The sequence below is a fragment of the Notothenia coriiceps genome, unplaced genomic scaffold, assembly GCF_000735185.1.
Source record: "Notothenia coriiceps isolate Sejong01 unplaced genomic scaffold, NC01 NC01_scaffold00030215, whole genome shotgun sequence".
NCBI lineage: Eukaryota > Metazoa > Chordata > Actinopteri > Perciformes > Nototheniidae > Notothenia > Notothenia coriiceps.
Window position 1 is genome coordinate 90905 of NW_011362916.1, and position 11644 is coordinate 102548.

An 11644-nucleotide genomic window follows, 5' to 3' on the forward strand; every position below is an offset into this window, starting at 1 on the left:
GAAAGTGCAACCCGGGCCTGCTGATGATTCTCAATAGAAGGTAAAAAGCTCTTTAGACGATTACAATGAAAAACCCATTTGGCTGTGACCCAAGAGACCTCTCTCCATGCCACCAACTAAAATACCCCCACAGGCAGACATAAGATGACACCAGTGAACTGCGAGAGCAGTACAAACATTATATATAAGAGGAAAAACAACGAGGGATTCAAGAAGATATAAATAGCCCAAAAGTACATACAATACTGTAGATATACATAATATCGTCCAACTCCGTCCTTAAGCCACTAACACCTCATCTTGTGTGAAAGAGTGTGTAGTTAGCAATTCTAATTAGTTGATTTAAATCAGTTAAGGGACCCTTACCTAACTGCCGCTAGTACCACCGACAGCATGGATGGGAACACAGACTATTTCCAGTTCAGGGGCTTCGGGCGGCTCAACCACCCATGGAGATTTGGCTAATTATCTTCCTGCTAACTGTAGGCTATAGCGCTCTCTGTCCATCTCATTCAACAAAGGCTCACAATGAGCAGGTGGAATAACTGTCAAGATATTGAAGTGGTAGGAAATGCATTAAAATTTAGATACTTTCTTGAATTGCTGCCATTTAACACACACACTAACAATTAACACTCAGTCAACGTAAGAATGTGTTCATAGGAAGAAAGCCAAATTGCCCGGATTATAAAATTGTAATTAAAATCACTATGAATACCAGCCAATATCTATACTGCTTTTACCACCATAGTAAGAGTTTATTTCAAATATCATATATCTCAATTTAAAGACTCAAACCCTGCCTCAACTTTGGGGCTAATTTAAATTGTAGCAAATTTTGTTTCACCTCTAAAAAAACGTTATTGAGAACCTGGATAAACTGTTTTTTTTCTTCTAAAACCTGTCTTCTTGTTTGACTGTTTTTGTTTTTCCTTCTCTATTAGATTTATCTGTAGTGTTGGAGCTGTACTTCCAAAAATCTGCAATTATCCACACATTTGGATAGTTATCAGCCTATTAAATGGCTATTATCAGTTGTTATCCCTTCAAATGCATCTTGTTAGATAGGACAAACTGCACCTACCCTCACTTTTATGAAAAGTAAAATAATTGCAGTTTTAAACGTGGTAACATTGTGGATTGGAAAATAAACAGTGTGGTAAGGTTTAGGAAAAGATCAAGGTTTGGGTAAGTAGAAAGGTATATTTTAAAGTGTGTTCCGTTTGTGTCCCATGTGATAACAAACTCAACCTGTCTCCTTGCTGAAAGTAATGTTTTTTTTACCAATCCATCCCAACTTCCTTTCAAAGCAGACGTTGTCTCTACTTATGTCTTTCATTTTTTGTAAAGCACTTTGAATTGCCTTGTGTTGAAAGGTGCTATATAAATAAACTTGCCTTGCCTTATACAGTACATCACTCAATTTCCTTCTTTACTCCCATCATATTTAGTAAAGTCCCTAGAGGTCGCTGTCAACATTTTTTAAACTTCTTTATAGTCGACAGCTTACCAATAACGTGGTGCAGTGACGAGTCCTAAAACTCGGAAGTGGGTTATTCCCTCGTCTCAGAGTCAATGGGATTTCTCCACAGGATTTTGGAAAATAGCTGGAAATAAGGTCTGTGGTTGACACAAATTTAAGAGACGGATCACGTTTTGTTCCACAACATTAAATACATCAGCAGTGACCCCACTGGCGATTTTTGAAGAGTTTACGTGTCTGAAAAACGATGGTTGTTAACAAGTGGCTGAATAGGACTGCAGAAGTTGTCGAGGACGTTGTACGTCATTACGCCAAACACGTAAACACTCCCGCTAAGTTTGTTTGCCCCTGTTTTGCTTGCGAACTGTTAAAATAAACGCTTCAACTTGTACACTTTTGAGTCTGTATTTTTGAATATGGATCTTAAGGCCCTGACACATAGCCGCGGGAAGTGGTGTGGGGGGTGCTGGGGGTGCTGCAGTACCCCCTGTTGGCGAGTGGTGTACATTTGAAAAACTGAGTGACCACCTAAATAAAAATGATTAAACTACATAAAATAGTTATGATTTTACTTAAAATAAAATTAGCTGGATCCAGTAGCATATCATGGTCATAGTATATATTTGTATCAGTCAGGTGGCTTGAATTTATTTTCCAAATAAATAAAATCCGAGTCATCTAGGTCGTAGGTCGTGGGATAGTGACGTAATTGACGCGACACACACACTGCAGTGACAACTTTTTAGAATGGCGCAAAAAAGGATTTTGGATTTTTTTCTCCAACAAACAACCCAATAAAAAGAGTGGACCACCAGCTACTCCAACTAGAGTAATATGACACAGAAGAGACTGACACATCTGACTTTGATGCATGTCCATAGTAACATTTTGGACAATGTGTATGTATCTGCTCTAATGAGGGTCTTCATTAGTGCCACCCCAGAGAGGAAGGCTACATTTGGGGTTTTGTGAAGCCCCAACACAAGGTAAGACGATATTTTCCTTTAATGCTGCTGCCGCTGTGCAGTGTTTTGCCTTGTCAATCAGTTAAAATTGAATTCATAGTTTTATTAATATTGTAAATAATATGTTCTGACTATTTGTAATGTTATGTAGGTTTGTAAGACCCATAGTTAGCGTGTGGGCATGTGCAGCTGTTGCTAAGTGATGTAGGTCTATAATGGTTTATTAAGCCTAACAGTTAAGGCGAGACAGGTGAATAGGGTAATTTTTTTTAACTTAAAGATATCAGCTAGACATTTCTCCAGTTAATTACCTACAATAAGGCAATTGTTTATTGTATTCAAGTTTTCTGAATATGCAAATGAAATGAGCCATTATATCATTAAATTTGCGCATATTTTTAACACATTTCAGGAGCCGAAATCTGAACTTTGGATAAAGCCAGGNGACACTTTACAGATATAGTGAAAAGAAAAGAAAGGAACAACAAATAAATATATAGTTAAAGTTAAAGTCAAATAATACAAAAACAATCACACATTAAAAGCCAGATTGAAGAGGTGAGTTTTTTGAAGGTGGTGAGGTCAGTGCAGTCTCTGATGGGTTGTGGGAGTGAGTTCCAGAGGGAGGAGGCAGCGACGGATATATTGATGATATATTCTGGTGTTTATAGAAAGACAAGCTACATTCAATGTTTTTCAAGTACAAAGTTCTTCTGCCATTTAAAGTAGTCTGGATCTTTTTTATCCACTTACTGTAAACAATCCACTGAGGAAAACTGGAATACATGTCATTCAAATCAATAAGTGTTGGAACAACCATTTGCATCGTCCTCATGCTTGATTTATACTTTAACTAGAAGGGTGCTCAGAGAGCCGTTTTCATAATTGAAAAAACTGCGTCTCACCCCCCCAACATTTGGGATATTTATCCAAAAAACTTGGGTCCTTCCGTTGCTCATGCCACACTCTTCCGACAAGTTTAATTATAATCAGGCAGGGGTTTTTTCCGCAATCCTGACAAACAGGCCAACAAACAGAAAATAAACTTGACCTTCTTCCAAAAGGTAATACATATATGTTAATCACATTTCTCAGCTTTAACAAACCAAATGACCAGGTGATATTGTATCTACAAGACCTTATAGATGTTATTTAGCGATTTGAATACCTCTCAAAACTCTTCAGAATTCTAGTTGCTGCGCTTGAGCCAGTTACATTTGTTCACCTGGTACATGTCACATCTAAGCTCATCAAGTGTGGTTCTTCCTCCTCTGAAAACCCCCTCCCCTCCCTGGCGCCCTTCATGTTTAATTCATGTCTTCAATCATTTAGCTCTATGTGCAGGGGAGAGCGCTTGTTTCCTCCGTCATGGTGTCCCTCCAGTGTGGCATTGCTCAGGAGCAGATGGCATCGGTGATAATGATCCACAATGACTGTGTGTGTGTGTGTGTGTGTGTGTTTTTGAAAAGAGAAAGGTGGTTGAATGTTTCCCTCACCTCAGCACTTGCACCATACTCATATTCAAGCCAATCAATCTCAAATACACTTCCTTTGCGCTGTGTACCACCCTCGAGCTCCAGCTCTCTCCAAATAGTTGTTGTTGCATCAGAAATAGGCCCATGTATATTTCACACAACACCAAATCATCATGATGACATTACCATAAAGCAGGACTTGCATCATCTCTGCTATGATTCAGCTTTCTATATCCAAAGGCCGTTTTACATTTTAAAAGAATGATTCATCCTTTACATTTTTAAGTATAATTTAGGTCGCATCCAGTGATGTGTGTCTGCCTTTACAATATTATGTAAAGGTATACACACTTGTTTTATATAAATCAATCCAATTTACTGAATAAAACAATATCTGAGTTGTTTGCACCAAAGCTTAATGCTAATCCATTAGTATACAACATTATTTGATAATAAGCTTCTTAGCTTAAAGTTGCTTACCAAAACTCTCAAGCTACATTTTAGTTGACATCAAATAAACATTATAGCTTCATGTTGGTAGAGTTTAACTTAAAAACTTCTTTTTTTTTTAAATGGACACAAAGGCTGTTTTCCTTGTGAATTGATGAAAGTGCACTGTTTGTAGTTTATTTTATCTTCCTTGATTTGCAATCTATACTGTTGTCATTGTTACAGTGTATGGGGGTTGGGCATACAACTGTAAAGTGATTTACAACTTAACTTAAATCTGTGATGTTGAATGGGCCATGCCAATATAATATAGGCATATTACATATGGGGCGCTGCAAGGCTCCATTCAGGAGCCGTTTTTATTTATTGTGTATAAATGTTATGCTTGCTTCATCTAAATCAACGCTACCATTGTATACTGATGATTCTGACTACTTGTGTTTCTGAAGGATGTCCGTTAGGTTAATAAACACGCTTAGTAATGAGATGTATTGTATATGAGAGTGGCTAACAAAATGTTTTGATTTTTTGGGAAATTAGAAGTCGGTTGTACATTTAAGATTTAATATGTTATCCATTGGACCTACTTTTTATATCTTCAATTAATTGTACCAGATATCATTTGTATGTATTTTTGAAGAATTTCAGCTAACTCACATTTTCATTTTCTAAAATGTATGTCCACAAATACTGGCATCAGTGTTATTGAGATGCCTGATGAAAGATCTCTCCTGCTTTTATATTGAGCTTATGAGGTCCATATTAAAAGCTACACCCTTCAATATTTACAGCTAAATCACATCAGGAGGAACATAACCATCCTGTTTTTCTGGTTGCCATTTGTGCTACTCAAAGTGAAACACAAGAGATCATAATCTTCTCAAACATATCAAAGACTTTGTGTCCATGTTCTCATTATGCAAGAAACAAGGCGGGGAACTGAACAAACTCTGAAAGACATTACTTACGTATATGCCATTTAGAAAGAGTGACAGCTCTCTTCAGCTGACTCACAACACTGATAGAATATCACTGCATGTAGATAAATATGCAAAGATGACACAAGTTCACAGATAAAAGCATGCATGAACACGTGCAATTGCACACTAACGTTCACAGCATGTTCACATATCTGTGGGTACATTCTGTTGGTTTGCATTCATTCCATAACACAGAATCACACCTTTGAATTTGTTAGTTTTTAATGACATGTTAATTTATTTATTGATAGGGCAAGAATGATTCACAAATTACACACATCAAAACTCACAGGCCCACAAAAACACACATTTTTGCACAGTACAAAATATTGTTACTGGTGACAGTGCTTTGAAAAATGGTTGAGGGCAAACATATTTGAACACAACTTTGCTCTGCTGCTTACAAGGTCCTTCAGTTTGATTTAAGCACTAAAGAAAGATAAGTTGAATCTAAGATAGAGGGAGACGTTGAAAGCGAGGAAGAGATAAAGTGATGAAATCATATGTAAATGTGAGAATCACAGAAATAAATGACAGACAAGAATAGCAAGGACAGTAACCAAATCACTTTTTGGCGTGTTGATAAAATCCTTTTTTTTAAAAAATCTGTTTAACATCAATTCTTCACAAATGGGACACTGTTGCCTAGGGTTGCGAAATAAAACATGTGGGTATTCGCTTTGCACCAAAATCCCTCGAGATACCACCATCAGAGTGAACATTTTGCAACAAAAAATATCAGAGGGGATCCTGACAGGAATAAATGAGTCTTACTATGAGTAGGGCATGACATACAAGTCTAAATGTATCAGGACTAAACATAAATGTCTCCCGCTCCTATGCTCCGGCCGACATTTCATATTTCCCCAAAAGGTCAAATCAATTTGATATACAGAATATAATATATCTGATTATGCACACTGAACAGAACACAATATACACATTTTTCACTGTTGTTTTTATTTAGCAGAAAAGCTGACAGTGTTGTTAAGTCCAAGCTGAAAATGTCAGCTTACTCAAATACTTTATACTACAGTCCTAAGTTCAATGTCAATTTATGATCTCCATGACTATTTATACTTCTTTATGCTTCACTCAATTTCAAAGGTATTGTAATGTGCTTTTTCCACTGCTGTAGCCACTTACAATAGGTTTGTACGTAATAAAGATTGGCCCTATTAAACATGCTGCACTATTAAACATTTAAGTACCCAACAGGAACATAGGTTTGCACCTTACCTAAAATGTCTATTATCAGCAATACAGTATCAATATGTGGACTTCTTTACTCAAATCTGCTATTTAAATATGTTCTAATGCAAAATGCAGTGCACTATGATTATTCGGGTGGGGCACTCATAACGGTCAAAAGATTGTGTGTGGAGCGCATGACCTTTCTCACACTCTTTAGGCATCTTGGCTACATAACGGAAGGTGCATGACTGGTCACAATAGCGGTTGCTTACATGTATGTAAACAGTGCTTTACGAATAAAAGTTATACATTTTTTATCCAAATTTCCCCATTTCATAATAATACCACCATACTGTTTTCTAAAAGTTGCCACCATTAATTGTATTGGGTTAATTGAGCAATCTGCTAGCTAGAACTGTATTCAGTATACAACATATTAGTGTACTTAGGGAACAATTCGATTTTAGACACAGCATAAAGGTCCACAAACTGACACACTGGCACAATTAAAAAAACAGGACAAGAAGCCTGACGATAAAATTCCAGCTTTGCAAAAGTTTTAATAGGACGCAAAATCATTCAACAAAATTAGCCCTGTCAATATGTTTGTTTGTTTGTCCTTTGTTAAAATAAAATTGTCAACTTTAAACCATAGAGGGCTTTTTGTAAACCTGAACAATATCCGAGTACTGTTGTTTTTATTCACCAACAGACTGAACAGTTCTGACAATATTAATATAGTCACACCACTTATATCTATTGCCTATATAAAGAGCTTTCATAACATTCCCTATGAGTTTATACTTTTACAAAATATCTCTCAAACCCTTTCTCAAAGAACCCACTTCCCCTGCATCAGAATAAAAAGTCTAATGTGTCAAAGGTCAGATGAGACAGAACGTGCTTGGTAGTTTTAATGGACAGATGCAGCAAAGGTCAGAATGAAATGACTTTATCCCATTTGCAGTACGAAGCACTAAAGGCCAAACAGCAGGAACAATCAACATCATTAAGAGAACAAATATCATTATAACCATGGTGTTAAATGTTAAGACATGTCTTCATGTTTGGTAGTCTTACTTTCAAGATATTTCGATATGGACATGTACAAATTGTTACATTTTGTCAGACAGACAAATCCATTTGAGGACATAAACACTGCGATAAGAAGAAAGTGCTTGTTTTATTCTATTTAGAGCACCTGGGAAGCTGAAATTATCAGGTCACGACGATTCAGTTTGCGTCAATGTGTTCTTAAATAACCGATAAGAAACTTTCTGGCGAAAATATAAGTTCATATCAGATGAGGAAGGTGCACAAACACACCTTTAAGTTCAATAAAATGCCAGATTTGTATCCCCTTCAATGACTAAGAGATAAGCACTTAAAACTCTGACTACTTTGTCGAAGATCTGTGAGTATGGCTCAGTCCGACCTAATGTCCTCGATGCACCACACTACCCAACTGAAAAAGGTCATATCTCATTTGAAACTCAAAAAGCATCGAAGCAGCAGCAGTGTGAGTCTTGTTATGTGGTGTTGGTATTACTTTTTTCAGGTCATTCTACGAAAGTTAGGATGTAGGTTTTATAAGTCTGAGGATTTTTTTTTGGCAGTGGCTGTGGCTACACATGAATGTCGAAAATAATGCTTTACGTTTTCACATCATCAGCATTCTGTAATTTCCTAGTCAAACTTTACGTAGAGTTCAAAGATCTTAATGCATGCTGTGTGTGTGTGTCTTTGGAAAGCTTTGTGCTAAAGTAAACAGCAGCCCTATCATTATCAGAGCACACCTTTTGATATTCAGATTTGTATTCAGGTTAACACACAGACCCACAATTTCCCTTCTCTTGTAAATACAGTTGGCTTGTGTGCATGAATGGCACAAGGTGTTGGTGCATCTGGCTTTGTGACAGATGGTTGGTAATGTAGGACCCAGTAGTGCTGTGTTTAAAATGCACGGCAGTTCCAAAAAGATTCCAGTAAATTCAAATGGTACAACATCATTCTGTAAACTGTGGCAATGGTCTTATTATAAATTCCTTTTTTCATTGAGAAACTTTCTTTATATCAAAAAGACCTACAGAACAACGATATAGTAACGCACATTTTGCGTAGGATCTGGTAGTAGGGTCACCTGATATACACATGAATGTATGTAGTAAAAACGCACTGCACCGCTACCTAATCACTACCGACGAAGCTCCTACTGTGGCTACCTCCCACTTTGACACAACCAAGTTCACAATGAGTCCCAAACAGGCAGTTACAGGAAAATGAAACTTAACTTAGCTTAAAGACATTGAAGTGAAGTTGTGACTTACTAAAAACTACGAAATTAAATCTTAAAACCAAAGTTTAAAACACAATATGCTCGAGCTAATGTAAGAGTAAAATAGACAAATGTCCATGTTTACTGTAAATATATGGGATGTTTAGTTGTTACCATCTAAAAAACTAAAGGTAAAGGCCTACCAAATATATGAATGTTGAGGGAAATAGTAAACAAACCAATTTTTTGGAACAGATCTTTTAAGTATTCAGTACGTACTGGGCATACCTGTCAAATATCCGAATGTTCATGAATCCACCTCTTAATTGCACGGAACAATCAAAACAAAGCAGAAAAGTATCTTTCCTAGTGCAAACTTTACGGAATGGTAATCAATTGAGGAGTCGTTTTATGAGCAGCACCAATGCTTAAACATGCATCTAGTATTACTGAGTTTCACGTAGAAACTGATGCCATATTATGCAAAAGAGTAATCAAACCTCGGAAGGTTCAAAAGCTGTAATCGATTAACGTGTATCATCCCAATTGAGCCGATACTGTGAAGAAAGTTGGTTTACATATCACTACAGGGAAACTGACAAGTCAAAGAGGAAAGAAAAGTTATAGGGTGTGAATAGAGGACAGAACAGGAGAGGAGTAGGTCTAGGTGAAGGGTTGTCTCATTAATCTAAAAAGGGTGCAGTGATCCCTTCAGAATGCAAATGAAACCATCAGTCTTATCGGAGATACAGAGAGAGGCCTGGAATGGCAGAGGTATTGACAGGGTTATTTGGGAAAAAATCTAAAGTACAGGGCGGGGAAAAGAGAAGAATGGGACAATTAAGTTCCACTGAAAGTCAGAGCTATTAAGCAGTTTTAGGTTCAGAATCACTGCCAAACACTCTACTTACTAGCCTCTGATATAGACAGCATATATGACAGTATCCGGCAAATAAAGAGCTTGTACAAGGGAGAAATACTTAAAAGGAGAACAGTAGGGCAAAAACTGACTCACCAATATCAGTATTGAAATTAAAGAAAATCGCCCAAAAATGTAATTTATATTTTCATTTTATGTATTTCATTTTTACTTATTTTAGAGGCCTTGTTTCCTCTATTAAATCCCAAAATGGAATCCTCCACCTTCATATTAAGGGTTGCCCACTTTATGCTATCTTGTTGCTAAGGCACTTGACTACCCTCGAAAAACATCTGAGATTTAAATAACTTTTAAATGAATCTCAAGACAAGACCAAAATAGTTGATAACTCTTAAGTGGCATAACTTTCCCACTGACAGAAATATTGCAGCTGCGTACACAGCAGTACTTTGTGTTTAATGTCTGTATGTTTACATCAGTCTGCTAATATGCAACAATTACAAGAAGACATGCCTTTATTGAGAAGGTATAAAATGTATGTTCATAATCTTAGTTTTGGGTGCTAGCATGCTAATATTTTCTGATTAGCACTTAATACAAAGCACACGAGAAGTGCTATTAGTTTTGAAGGTATTTGGTCCAACCTCCAAGTATCTGATCATTGAAAAAGTTGACCCTATCAGTGAGATGAAAAAGTAATAATTTAATGTTAAATCATCCAATAGTTTTCAAACACTGAGAACCATCATCCTCAACCTCCTGTTACAGCATAAGGAAAAGTCAGAGAATCAATACAATATGGGTAGCATGTATGTTTGTTGAAAATGTGTTGGCCATCCCTTATATAGATGTTAAAATATCTAAACCTGAACCAAGCAATTGATAAACAGACATTGTCTGTTCCCAGAGCCCAATGATTGCATGGCTAAAATGGAGATAGTTAATTTCTGTCCTGTTTTAAGTCCAAGCCAATGTTTTATTCATCCCATTAAATTTGCTTTCTGACAATGTCAAATCATCGGTTAAGGCAGTGTTTCTCAAAGTAAATCTGATTAGAGTTCTGTTTCATATGCATGTTGAGAGATGTATCCATAGATCTCTTAATGTTGCTCTCAAAGTGCACCAGATTGATGCTTTTAACTTCAATATTTAAAAACAAATCTTCCCGGGGGAGCATGCCCCCGGACCCCCCTATGTGAGGTCCACACACCACCTATAAAAATAGCACTTTACCCCTGCTTACACCTATATGCAGTGAGCTCATTATCGCGCTTCATAGAGGGTGCTAAAACATTTAGGGTTTCCCATTAATGTACCGGTTGCTACAGTGGAATTTTCTACTGCAACAATCCCCACACGCACACAGTGTACCCGCAACTGTTACAATGAAGGCTCGATAATGAGCTCACTGCATATAGGTGTAAGCAGGGGTAAAGTGCTATTTTTATAGGTGGTGTGTGGACCTCACATAGGGGGGTCCGGGGGCATGCTCCCNTACGTCAGTTATTTAAGGTTTGTTTTGACCCAGAGTGCCGTATTACACACAACATATCAGTGTTTTTTAAGTTATAATAAACTAAACACGAAGTGGTTGGCTAAAAGGGTAAAAAAACAAAACAGTGGTGGTCTTGTAAAATTTTCGTTACATTTTATTTGTGTTTAATCTTCCTTTTTGTCTAAATTTTTTTAATGTCTCAAAGTGCGGATAGACTTCGAGGAAACCGTTGTTTTGAGTCTGTAAAATGTTAATTTCTTATTTTTCCCTACCAATCCGAATCCCACTTCTATAACTCATTCTTTTTACAAAAATGCTTGGGTGTGTCGGACAAGACCATAACGGTTGAGAGCGGCTTCTCTTTTGCAAACGGTCCGTGCTTTTTGTATGATGGTTATGTCTATTGTAACGAAAATTTACGCAAGACACACAACTTGTGCTTTTTTT